This window comes from Nymphaea colorata, unplaced genomic scaffold, assembly GCF_008831285.2.
Source record: "Nymphaea colorata isolate Beijing-Zhang1983 unplaced genomic scaffold, ASM883128v2 scaffold0001, whole genome shotgun sequence".
Taxonomy (NCBI): domain Eukaryota; kingdom Viridiplantae; phylum Streptophyta; class Magnoliopsida; order Nymphaeales; family Nymphaeaceae; genus Nymphaea; species Nymphaea colorata.
In genome coordinates this window covers 6902344-6913565 of record NW_022204507.1, presented here as the reverse complement: position 1 = coordinate 6913565, position 11222 = coordinate 6902344, and positions in this window count along the sequence as shown.

The following is an 11222-nucleotide window of genomic DNA, read 5'->3' as shown; positions in this document are numbered from 1 at the left end:
TATCCTTTGTAGCTCATGTGCAGGCCAAAATTTTAAATTATTTGAAAAAGATAATGGTTTGGGGTGTGGTACTTGTGAAACTCTACTTTCAAACTTCTTCGAACATGAGAAAAATACTCCTTTCGATTCATAGTCTTGTTCACTGGAAGATCATATAGCGAGTGAAAGCAATTGGCGACCAAATCTGATCACACTTTCAAGCCACAAGGTTACACATTCTCAGCTAATTTCCACTGGAAACCCAATTTTTATTCATGAAAATTTTGAAAATTAAAATGCTGACATGTGATCCACATTCTCGGGTGCTCAAGCACACTTTCTAAAGCGAAAGCAAATTAATAGAACACATGCAGTCCTATGCACAAAGGGGAATATGACTACCCACAAGATTTTGATCTGCTCACATGCTTCCCAGCAATTATTGGCTTGAAATAATACTGGGTTATCGCTCTCTCTAACAGAGACGGAACAACGAGAACTGCAGGTACAATTACGATAGAATTGACATACGATGGACCTAAAGTATGTAAAACTTCATTTCTATTTTTCCTTAATTGCATTTCTGCTCCCAAAATTGTTCAAATTTCATATTACCCATTGCAGGAAAGTGGCCAACAACCAACTCCTTCACCTTCTACCGAAGATGCTGATCAGCCTTCCAAGAAGACTTCTAAGAAACATTTTCCAAGTAATACGGATGCAGGTGCAAGTGCAGGTGGGGGTGGGGCAAGTGCACATCAGTCTTCAAAGCAGCCTCCTAAGAAACAAAGTCACATGGATGGAGGTGCAAGTGCAGGTGGGGCACATGCACATGAGCCTTCTAAGAAATATGAACCAAGTCACTTGTATGCAGGCGCAAGTGCAGGTGGGCCACATGCACATCAATCTTCTAAGTAACAAGCACCAAGTCACAAGGGTGCAGGTACCAGTGCAGGTGTGGCGCAACGGGCTCAGACATAGCAAATTTGAAAAGCATGGAAGTAGGGCAAGTGTATCTATATTGTGTGTGTGTGTTCCTATAATATTGTGTGTGTGTGTGTGCGCATAGCAAGGGTGTCTTCGGGTGTGTGCCTATATAAATAAATAAATAAATAAATAAATATATATATATATATATATAATAATAATATGTAATGTCTAACCGTTTGAGATTGGCGTAAGATGTTTACTTATTTGAAATAAATAAAACGTGTGAAATTGTTTAAAATTTGTGAGCACGTTCTAATAAAATTTTCATTTCATAATATGTTTTACTAATGCAAAATCAATAACTTTAAAGGAAACATGTGAAGTGAGGCTGATAGGCGGCCAGTGTCCATTACGAGTATTTGGGGCACAAAATTTTTATGCTGTAAAAAGAAATTACCGATGAACAAGTTGAAGCTTGGTGGTGGCATGCAGCACCCTCAAACACCGAAAGCAGACCCCATGTCTTAGAGAGACAAGGTTGCATGGAAGCTTTGATTTCCTGTCGAATGGTGCAACACCCAACTACAAACTTATATTCCACACCTTCATTCTGTTAACTCTCTCTCTCTATCTCTTTGAAACTCGTGTAGATTCCTTTCTCATCAACCCTTGCCTAACTAACTGTAAGCCAGCTGCCCAAGGAGCAGGACAAGACACTATCATTGAACACATTGCGGAATGGGGTGGAACGCTGCGAAACAGAACACGATGTTCCGTTTTTCACCTAGTCAACACAAACATTGGATGCTGGACACTCAAAACGGACTGGAGATGAAAATGCTGGGTATAAAATCCCAGTCTGGGTATAAAATCCCAGTCTATTCCGTGGCATTCTGTGCTTTACCATGGAACACTTGCCAGCGGCACACTCGATTTTCCTCTATCAGGATTCTCGATCTCAAGCCCTTAGGCATTGTTTGAATGGATGAAAAAAAGGAAAATAAATAGATGGAAAGAAAGGAAAGAAAATGAAAAAGAAAAAATGGTTAGGGAAAGTTGAAGTTCCTTTTCCTTCCAATCTTCATTTTGAGAGAGCTTAGAATTATACTATTTTTTTTTTCTTTTCGCTTCTTTCCAAACACACTAATTAGCTCTCCTTTCTTTTTTCTTGTTATTAATTAGTCATCCAAACACATAAAACACCTTTTTACCATTCCTTTGTTTCACTCTAGCTCTATGCTACCTTCCTCGCTCACTGTGTCTCCACTCTTCTTCTTCTACCACCCTTGTTCACATCTCTTTCCATTGCAGTAACACCATTTGGAGGCTGCCTTCCAACCCCCCTTCGAAGGTTTCTGTGTCATCCAAAGGTATGTTTCTCCATCTTTACAACCTGCTACCCTTTCTTCTCTCCCTTACAGCTTCTCTGTCTGCAAACCGCCACCATGGCTTCTTCCAAGCAAGAGCCACATCAAGCCTATAGCTTTCTCATCCACTTCACAACATGCGGAACTCGTTATGCCATCACCCTCAAAAACCACCAACTCATATGATATTCTTAAGTTCCTCCAAACTTCACATCAAAGGACCTTATCAGCATCGTTCGCTGGCACGACAATGGTGACACCGCCATCAGTGTCTTCAACTGGCCCCTGGTGCAGAAACCGAGTTTCGTGCATGAGTGGCTGAGTCGTCACTTGTTGAGGTGATCCTGCACCAACTTGGAAGTGAGGCAACCTTTGAGAACAAATTTTCTCTTTCTGTCTCTGTCACTCATTTGCGGTATTCCTCTCTGGATCTGCAGCTGGATTGGGTGAAAACTACACATGAACATGGTGTTTTGTTCCTAAAACGATCTAAAAATGGACAAAGAACATCATAGAACATACACCAAAACATATCACTAGCTTTGCTTCAGACTTGGTGGCCACTGTTTTGGACAAATGGGTCCACCTTGTTGGACCTGTTTGTCTTATAAAAAGGGCAAGGTACTCTATTGTAGAAGTCTCCAAGTTCTTTGGGGTGATTTCTTAATTCATTTAAGACAGTATAAAATCCCATGACTTTCGGTTCTCATCTCTATTTTTTCCATTTTCTCTCTCCTATTCTTGATTTTGTCTGTCATTTCTTCAAGGGTTCTACTATTCACCGGCACCGTGAGTTGTAGGTCCAATTTCCGACCAACTTAACACTTAGGTGATGCATTGGAGAGAGGGAAAATGCCAATGTCTGTTGATCATGGTATACCTACAACATTAAGACGATCAACAAGAATCCAAAAACCAAATTCCAAGTATGTTGATGCAGATTATATCATCTTGTTGAAGATCGAGCTAGCTTCTTTTGAAGAAACAAAATGTGTTGACAAATGGCAAGCTGCAATAAAAAACAAGATGAACTTAGTGATGCAAAACCATACCCAGGAGCTTGTACTGAAGCTGCTAGAGTAAAACCCATTACCTGCAAGTTGGTTTACAAATAACAAGAAAGGAAAATGACTTGTCATGAGAGGATTTTCATATTAGTATGGTATTGACTTTTGAAAGACTTTTAGTCTTGTTGCAAAGATCACATATGTACATGTGTTGATAGTTGTCGTTGCAACCAAGTATTAAAGCTAAGGCAGGTGGATGAGAAGAATGCCTTTTTATATAGAGAGTTTGACCATGAAATTTATATGGAACAAGTTAAAAGATTTAGATCTATAGAGAAGCCAGACTATGTCTGCAAATTGAAGAAGACAAGCACTTATAGCATGGTATAGAAACATATCTGAATTCTTAGTGTTTAACGAATTCCAACTTGTTTTAGCATATTTCAGTCTCTTCGTCAAGACAAAAGGTACGAAGATTAATATTGTGTTAATTTACGTTGATAATTTAATTAATGAAGATGATAAGGAAGACATTAGTCTCATTTATGAACATCTCATAGTGAGATTTGAAATGAAAGAGGTGGAGGAGAGTTAAACCATTTCCTTGTATTAGAAATTGATTATCGATCTAAAGTACTATTTTTAAGTCAAAATGAAATATGTTGGTAACTTACTTTGTAAGCATGATATGCTTGATTGCAAACCCATCTCAAAACCAATTCAGATAAGTATGTCAGAATTGATGAAGATAAGCTACAAGACGTCACTATGTACCAGCAACTGGTTCCAAACTTAATATACTTAACCTTGTCAAGACCATACATTGCATATATAGTTAGTGTTGTGAGTAGATTCATGCAGACTTCAAGGGAGCTGCATTTAGAAGCAGTGAGAACAATATTAAATTATGTTAAAGGAACTACTAACTATGGTATACTCTACAAAAGCGGATCAGCTAGTCAAGCCATCGGTCATTGTGGATCAGTTGATGTTTGAGATTTGTTGTCTTGTATACCCAACAGACGTTCAGTCTTGGAAGTGAGACAGTTTCATAGTATAGTGAAAGACAACCAACAGTTTCACTCTCTACAACATAAACTGAGTATATAACGTAACAGCATCTCAAGCAGTCAGTGCAGACATTCACCAAGTTCAGAAGGGGCAGCCAGTGCAGACATTCACCAAGTTCAGAAGAGTGGTAGGTGTTATAAAAGACAGTAATGAGGGGGAAATTATAGTGGTTCATCACCGACTCCTTAGAAGAGTCGAGAGAACCCATGTTCTCTCTTGCTTTGTCGTTGGACCCATTTTGGATGCCACTTATGATATCGGAGTTCCAAATTTTCTACGAACAAGTGCTGCTCAAATTTCATATTAAATCTTTTGATACTATCTGAATTTTCAAAGTTCATTGTGTCTTTACATGCTCAAGGATTTGTTCAATGTTCTGCATTTTTATCTGGTGGCATAGAATGCGTAATGATATATCTAGTTATTTGTTGTGTCGATTAAATAATGGTAGGACAGAGTATACAGGATAAATATATAGCTGGAAAGATTGTACTTTCCAGCCGAGATGTAACATGTACCCTTGAACCATTATAAGCTTGATAAATTCTGCCATCAATTACAAAATGTGCAATAACCTTTGACTTTTAGATATATTATTTGTTTATTCTTAAAAAATATTCATGCAATAGAAAACAAGGTTTCCAGCCTCTTAACAAGCCTGCGATTATGGATTTTTCCAAAAGCCTTTACTTTTGCGGGAATGTGCAATAATCCAAACTCATTCCGGCTATCGCTTCCAAAACATACTACTTAGCTTCATATTCGTGACATTCCCAGTAAAATGATCAACTCCATGATTAAACTCATCTCTGGAATCTTAGTTGTTGATATTGTTCGTCCCACTTGGGAGCAAACAAAAGAGAACAAGTCACTTGGTGTTTAATTAGTTTTCCAATATGAAACACTGCCAAGGACGAGATTATTACTCTAGTTGGCATACCATGATCTCTATCGTGTGGATATGGGCCTCGAAACATATTACAATATTAAAATATTAGATCACCTGAACTCTACGTGTGGGTAAAATAAACTAAGCGCTAGTGCCGGCATGTAACTAGTATGATTTTGAGATATGATATGGATTGGTTGACATGTGATGAGAAAACAAAAAACTACATTAAAAAACTAGCAAACCATGGCATAGAAAGCAAATGCCTACACAATCATGATAAAGCTTTTGTTTTTCAGGTAAAAGGCCCAACCGAGACTTGGGTTTGACGAATATTTCGTCAACTAAATTACATCATTCTTGGTGGATTGAATCCAATCTTATATTTTATGATAGCTGTTTTGGACATGACTTCTTTTCATTTACCAATCAAAATGAAGTTTTCTAGCTTTAAATGTTTCAACATTAATTTTGTCATATTTGTGCCCCCCAATCAGCTCTTTGTGTAATTAATTAGGAATTATGCTACTAAAATGGTAGGCCTCTATCAGGGGGTGGAGGGAAGGGGAACCGGCAGGGCCCTTGGCTCCCTTCAGATTTTAAAAAATAGAACTTTAAAAATTTAAATGTAATCTAAAAAATTTTAGTTTAGTATATTTAAAAAATTTTGAAAATTTTTATTTCGGCTCTTGTTAAAATTTTGAAACTATAATTTGGGTCCTGCGATAGAAAATTCCTGGCTCTACCCTTGATCTCTATGACTTTTTCTTTTACGGAGGCGTTCAGCTGTCATAAAGATTGAGAAGAATTTAGCAGTTGTAAAAGCAAATCGAATTCAACCAGTACTGCTAACACATCAGCATTCTTCTATGCTTGTGAAACAGGTGGGGATTTTCGGGTTGCAAGGTGCACCAATCCTACCCATTTGTCGTTATGTGGCTCTGCAACACACTTAATTAAGTGTATATATTTCGAGGTGGAAAACGATAAAAAAGGAATAGAATCGGTCAGGCTGCTCATTCAATCGCTTCATTTTGTGAGCCAGAAAAAGGTTTAATTGAATAAGCAAATGAAATAAAAGCAAATAACCTTTAAAATAATATTATTTAAACAAAAAACCAACATGAACTAAGAGGCGGCGAATTTGTTGGTCACAAAAATCGATTTGGCAGATTTGAGAAGGGCAATTCAAACAATCGATATATATAGATATATATGGAGTAATATGCATATTTTCACGTGGGCAAAATCTTAACCACCTACCTCATGAAAAGAAGTTCAAAGCTTCTCACCATTCTTTCAAACTCTAAGGTCTGAATCTGTGTCCGTACCAGCGATAGCAAGGGTGCAGCCTTAAACTTTAGGTACTGCACCTCACTACTTAAGGCATGAGGGCATGATGCTCATGAGAATCGAACTAGAGACTTGCCTCTTTATAAGTCTTTGACCTAACCAAGTACGCTATAGCTATTGAGAAAGAGTTGCGTACATATTGAGTAGGATGATTGAAATGATAATTTTATATATCACTAATAATATATATATATATATATATATATATTGAGGTATGGCCATGCTTATTTCTCTTGATAGGTGGCCTCCATGACAGTGTCAAAGCAAAGGCCCCTTGACATGAAAGTGCCCGCAGTTTTTGTGGTATTTACTTAAACGTGCGAAGCAGTTTACAGCAAGCTTTACATGTATATATATTTACGTGCACAAAACACAACACAAACCTCTGTGGTTGAAGAGACAGCAGCTGGCTAGAAGGGATTTTAGGCTCGCAAATATTGAACAGGGATCATAATGAAGCACAGGCGGTGGAGTTAACAGGTATCATCTGTCTAAGCACTCTATTCCGTGTCATTGGCCTCTATCTAGCTACTACTATACCTTCATCACCTTTGCCATCACTATTTCCCCTTGTGAATATGCTATATCTCTCACTAGTGGTAAGTTATAATACTTTTGCGGATTTTTTTTGCAGTTTTTGCCAATTTCAATCCCAATGATGACATCTGTGGGCAAGATCCTTCTGTAGTTATTCACTATCCCAGAAGTGGTGCCCCACGCAGCACCAGGACATATGTAGCTAAGCAAGCAAATCTGGTTATATGCACAGACCTGTGCACAAATGCATTGAGCATAGGCTCCTGCGCATGACCAATTACTCCTAAATATGGGCAAGGTTCCCAGTACAAGTGGGCCAAGATATACTTGACTTTTTTTAAAAGACTGCACCGTGCACGTAACCAGTTTTGGTAAGTGATCACCCTTTTGTTTGGGTTTCAAGAACAAAACGTGCATTGTTTCCATGAAAATGTCAATTTTCTTATGGATATATATATATATATATATATAGACAGAGAGAGAGAGAGAGAGAGAGGGAGGGAGAATGGTGATTGAATGTTCAGAGTCACCCTCATTTAAGCAGCGCCGTTCCATCTATTATGATAGACGGTTAAGAGAAAAACAATGAAAAAATGGTGATTGACTTTTTGTCATTTAATATTAGTTTCCATCTTTTTTTTTCCATGTTTTTCTCTCAACCACATATCTGTATTAGATGGACGGCCTTGGTTACATGGCGGGGTGACTCTTAATAGCTAGAGTCACCATTTACTCTAGATGAATGGTCATGTTTCTCTCTCTCTCTCTCTCTCTTGTATATATATATATATCTATATACATATATATATATATATATATAATATAGAAGTTGGCAGAAACAAGACCACTTGGGTAAGAGGGAAAAAACAAACCCATCAAAATTAATTATTAAAATATTTGCTTTTACAATCTCACCTTATAAATATGACCTTAAACAATAATTTTGTGAGCAACTAATATTAAGTTATTTTTTTCTTCCTTAAGTAATGTTTTCTTAATCATAAAAAATGAAAGACTCTTATAACATCAAAATTTTGGTAATGAAAAGATTAATTTTAAAAAAGGAAGTCTGAACTAAAGCATGATTTACATTAAACTAGTGTTTATAAACACACTAGATGGTTCATTTTTTGTTTAAAACACTGTTTAACAGAAATTTAAGAGGCTTGGCTTTTATCATTACCCAAATGGCCTAGTACATATATATAGATATATATATATATATGTGTGTGTGTGTGTGTGAAACCACAACGATCCACCCCTTGTAGTGGCATGGACACCTTCTTAGAAGGTAGTTTTAAAGTACAAATCAATTTCTATGAATGCCAAAAGAAAAATCCTTGAATTTCTGGACATAATTAAACAAGATTAGAAACATTAATTAATCTACCTCAATTATGGATGATAATTTTTCATAGTTAAATAGTCTAACCATCTTGAGTCCGTGACACAGCCTCTGCCCTTGCTGACCAGCTTCATTAGGTAAATAGATTGGGCAACACCCAGGTTTATTGGGCCCAAGGATCGAGTTCTTGACATAGTCAAGACCAGTAACTAACGAAGCCCCTCCCTATGGCGGGTCAAGCCCAAGGTTCGATCATAGTTTAAACTGGTGCGTGAGAGAAAAATAACATCCAGTTATTAACTGGATTCGGGTGTCTTAGATAGTTATAAACCTAAGTCTAGATTTGATCAGAGTGAAATTCTGAGCCATTTTACAGTAAATATAGGATTTAAAATTACTTGAACCCACTTTTGAGCTGATCGATCTCCAAGTACGCACTGCAAAATCAACTCCAACGTAGAACCAATTCGGACCCAATTAGGCTGGACTCAAGAAAACTCGATAGAATCCCTCCGCTCTCTCCTGTTCCACCCCCAGCCTGCCTGGTGATTTCACTTGCATCCTCTACCTTTAAGCTATAAACAATTTATGAGTCTCCTTAATTCGCCATGCAAGAAAGGGGTACTTGATTCTTCTGTAAGCAAAACAGCTGAAACAAGACATGAAAAATATGCAACTCTTAATATCAGGCTGTTTGGCAATGAAAACAATTTGTAAACTATTCTATTAATATGTTTTAAAGATTGGGACAGATTTATGAAACACATTTGCTGGAATGTTTCATAAATCTGTCTAGAAATTTTTTGGGCATATTTATAAAATAGTTACAAGCTGTTTCTTTTGTCAATTGGGCATTTAAGTTAACAATCCTACATATAGATGGCCCGTTTCGGCCTTGGAAAAATTAGAAACATCTAGAAACTCAACTAGCATAAGCCAAATAATCATGTCATGACATGGAAAGGACGGCTGTAAGGAAATATATTAACTGTTGCTGTAATATGAAAGAATTTCAGGATATTTATAGAACATTTGGTAGATCCGATCATATTTCTCTTTGAATAAAACACCTGTCATCGGAGAAAAGGAGAGAAAGGCCTTAGCCACATAAAGAGGAAGAAGAAATATTAGCTTAGATGTCTAGACCTTGTGATGATTTGTTTTGTAAAATAATCAGCTTAATTTCATTTCTCATCTATCAGATTAATTACAAATAGAGCATACATACATAGGAAGTCGAACGCTTTGCACTTAGTGCAGAAGTTTATAGTTTAGGTAGTTCAGCGGAAAAAAGAAAAAAGAAATGAAATTTGAAAATTCCAATGCCAATCCATGTTTTGATTAAAATTATACTTTCTTCATAATCTTCCCAATCGATACAATTTACAAAAAAGGTTGTAAATTTGTTTTTATTTCCTAAAGCTAGATAGAAATTACCAAATTTAAAAGATGTATCTGGATCCAGTGGGCCACAAGTCTAAATGCGGTTCCAACTTCTGCACCAGTAACATAATTTCAATATTCGCTCTGCCTCGTTTTATTTTTATGAAATCGCTTCTGGAAATGAAGCCATGTACGTATCCCTTAGAACATCTAAGGCTCTGTTTGATATCTAGGAAATTTTTTATCCCAAGAAAAAAAATTTGTCGTATTTGGTGGGTTGCTCTTGCTCATTGTTTCCTAACGTTCTCTCAAATGAAGCAGGACTTTTGCATCTCGGAAAAAACTGTTAGGTCTTAGGCAAAACTTTTTGCCATTCAAAGATGAGTAGAAAAGTTTTACCTAAACCCATCTTGAGCACACAGTCCAAGATAAAACTTTAAACAAAGATTTTACCTACCCACTGCACCATGTTAGGGCCTAGTTTTTAGGCTGACCCGGCAGCCAAACGAATAGTTAAATCCCTATTTTGGTATTTCATGTGGAGTTTGATTAACCATCTGATATGTGTATATACGCCCAATTTTCCTAACATTTTCGAGCTTGCGGATTCAGTTTCTAACAGACCAAGCTCTGCAGAGAGGTTGGAGGACATTAGCTCTCTTCAAAAAGATTTCAGAATTAAATGTAAGAATCCAAAACAGGAGCACGCAGACGCCGATCCTTGATCTTCCTCATGGCACGTAAGCATGTCATTAATCTGAATGCTCCCAGTGCACCTCTCCTGCTTTAACACTTCATTTTGCAAATTGTAATAATTTCTGCCTTTCCTGCATCATGTAGGGTTTCTTTGGACAGGGCTCTTAGAGATGGAGAAGATGAACTAACAATCTAACTGGATTACCCAAAACTCGAGGTTTTAAACACAGCACATATCAATGAGCATAGTTCACTTATACTGCAAAGATGAATGGTAGAAATATCACTGTAGATTTCTCAATATATAGCCACGAGGATCTTAGTGTGAACAACCAAATCAAGGAGACGACTAGCCACGCTTAATAAGTTGAAGTTGCTTATATTGAATTTTCTAGGCAACTGCTCAAATAACTGTATTTAGCTCCTTAACTAGTCGCCCCACTAGCCACTGCCGTCTTTAGGACAGTTAGCTCAGCCACAATCTTTTTGATCTGGGCCTTCCCAAATGAGCGCACTTCGTGTCGCTGCCCAATGGAATTCATCTGCCACGTCTTGGATAGCCTTCTCAGAGGCATCCATTCTTGCTCCCAAGCCATCACTTATCCGAAGACTCGATTGATCTCCGCTTGGTTGATGAGGAACCAAAAAATTCAGGTTGAGCATGA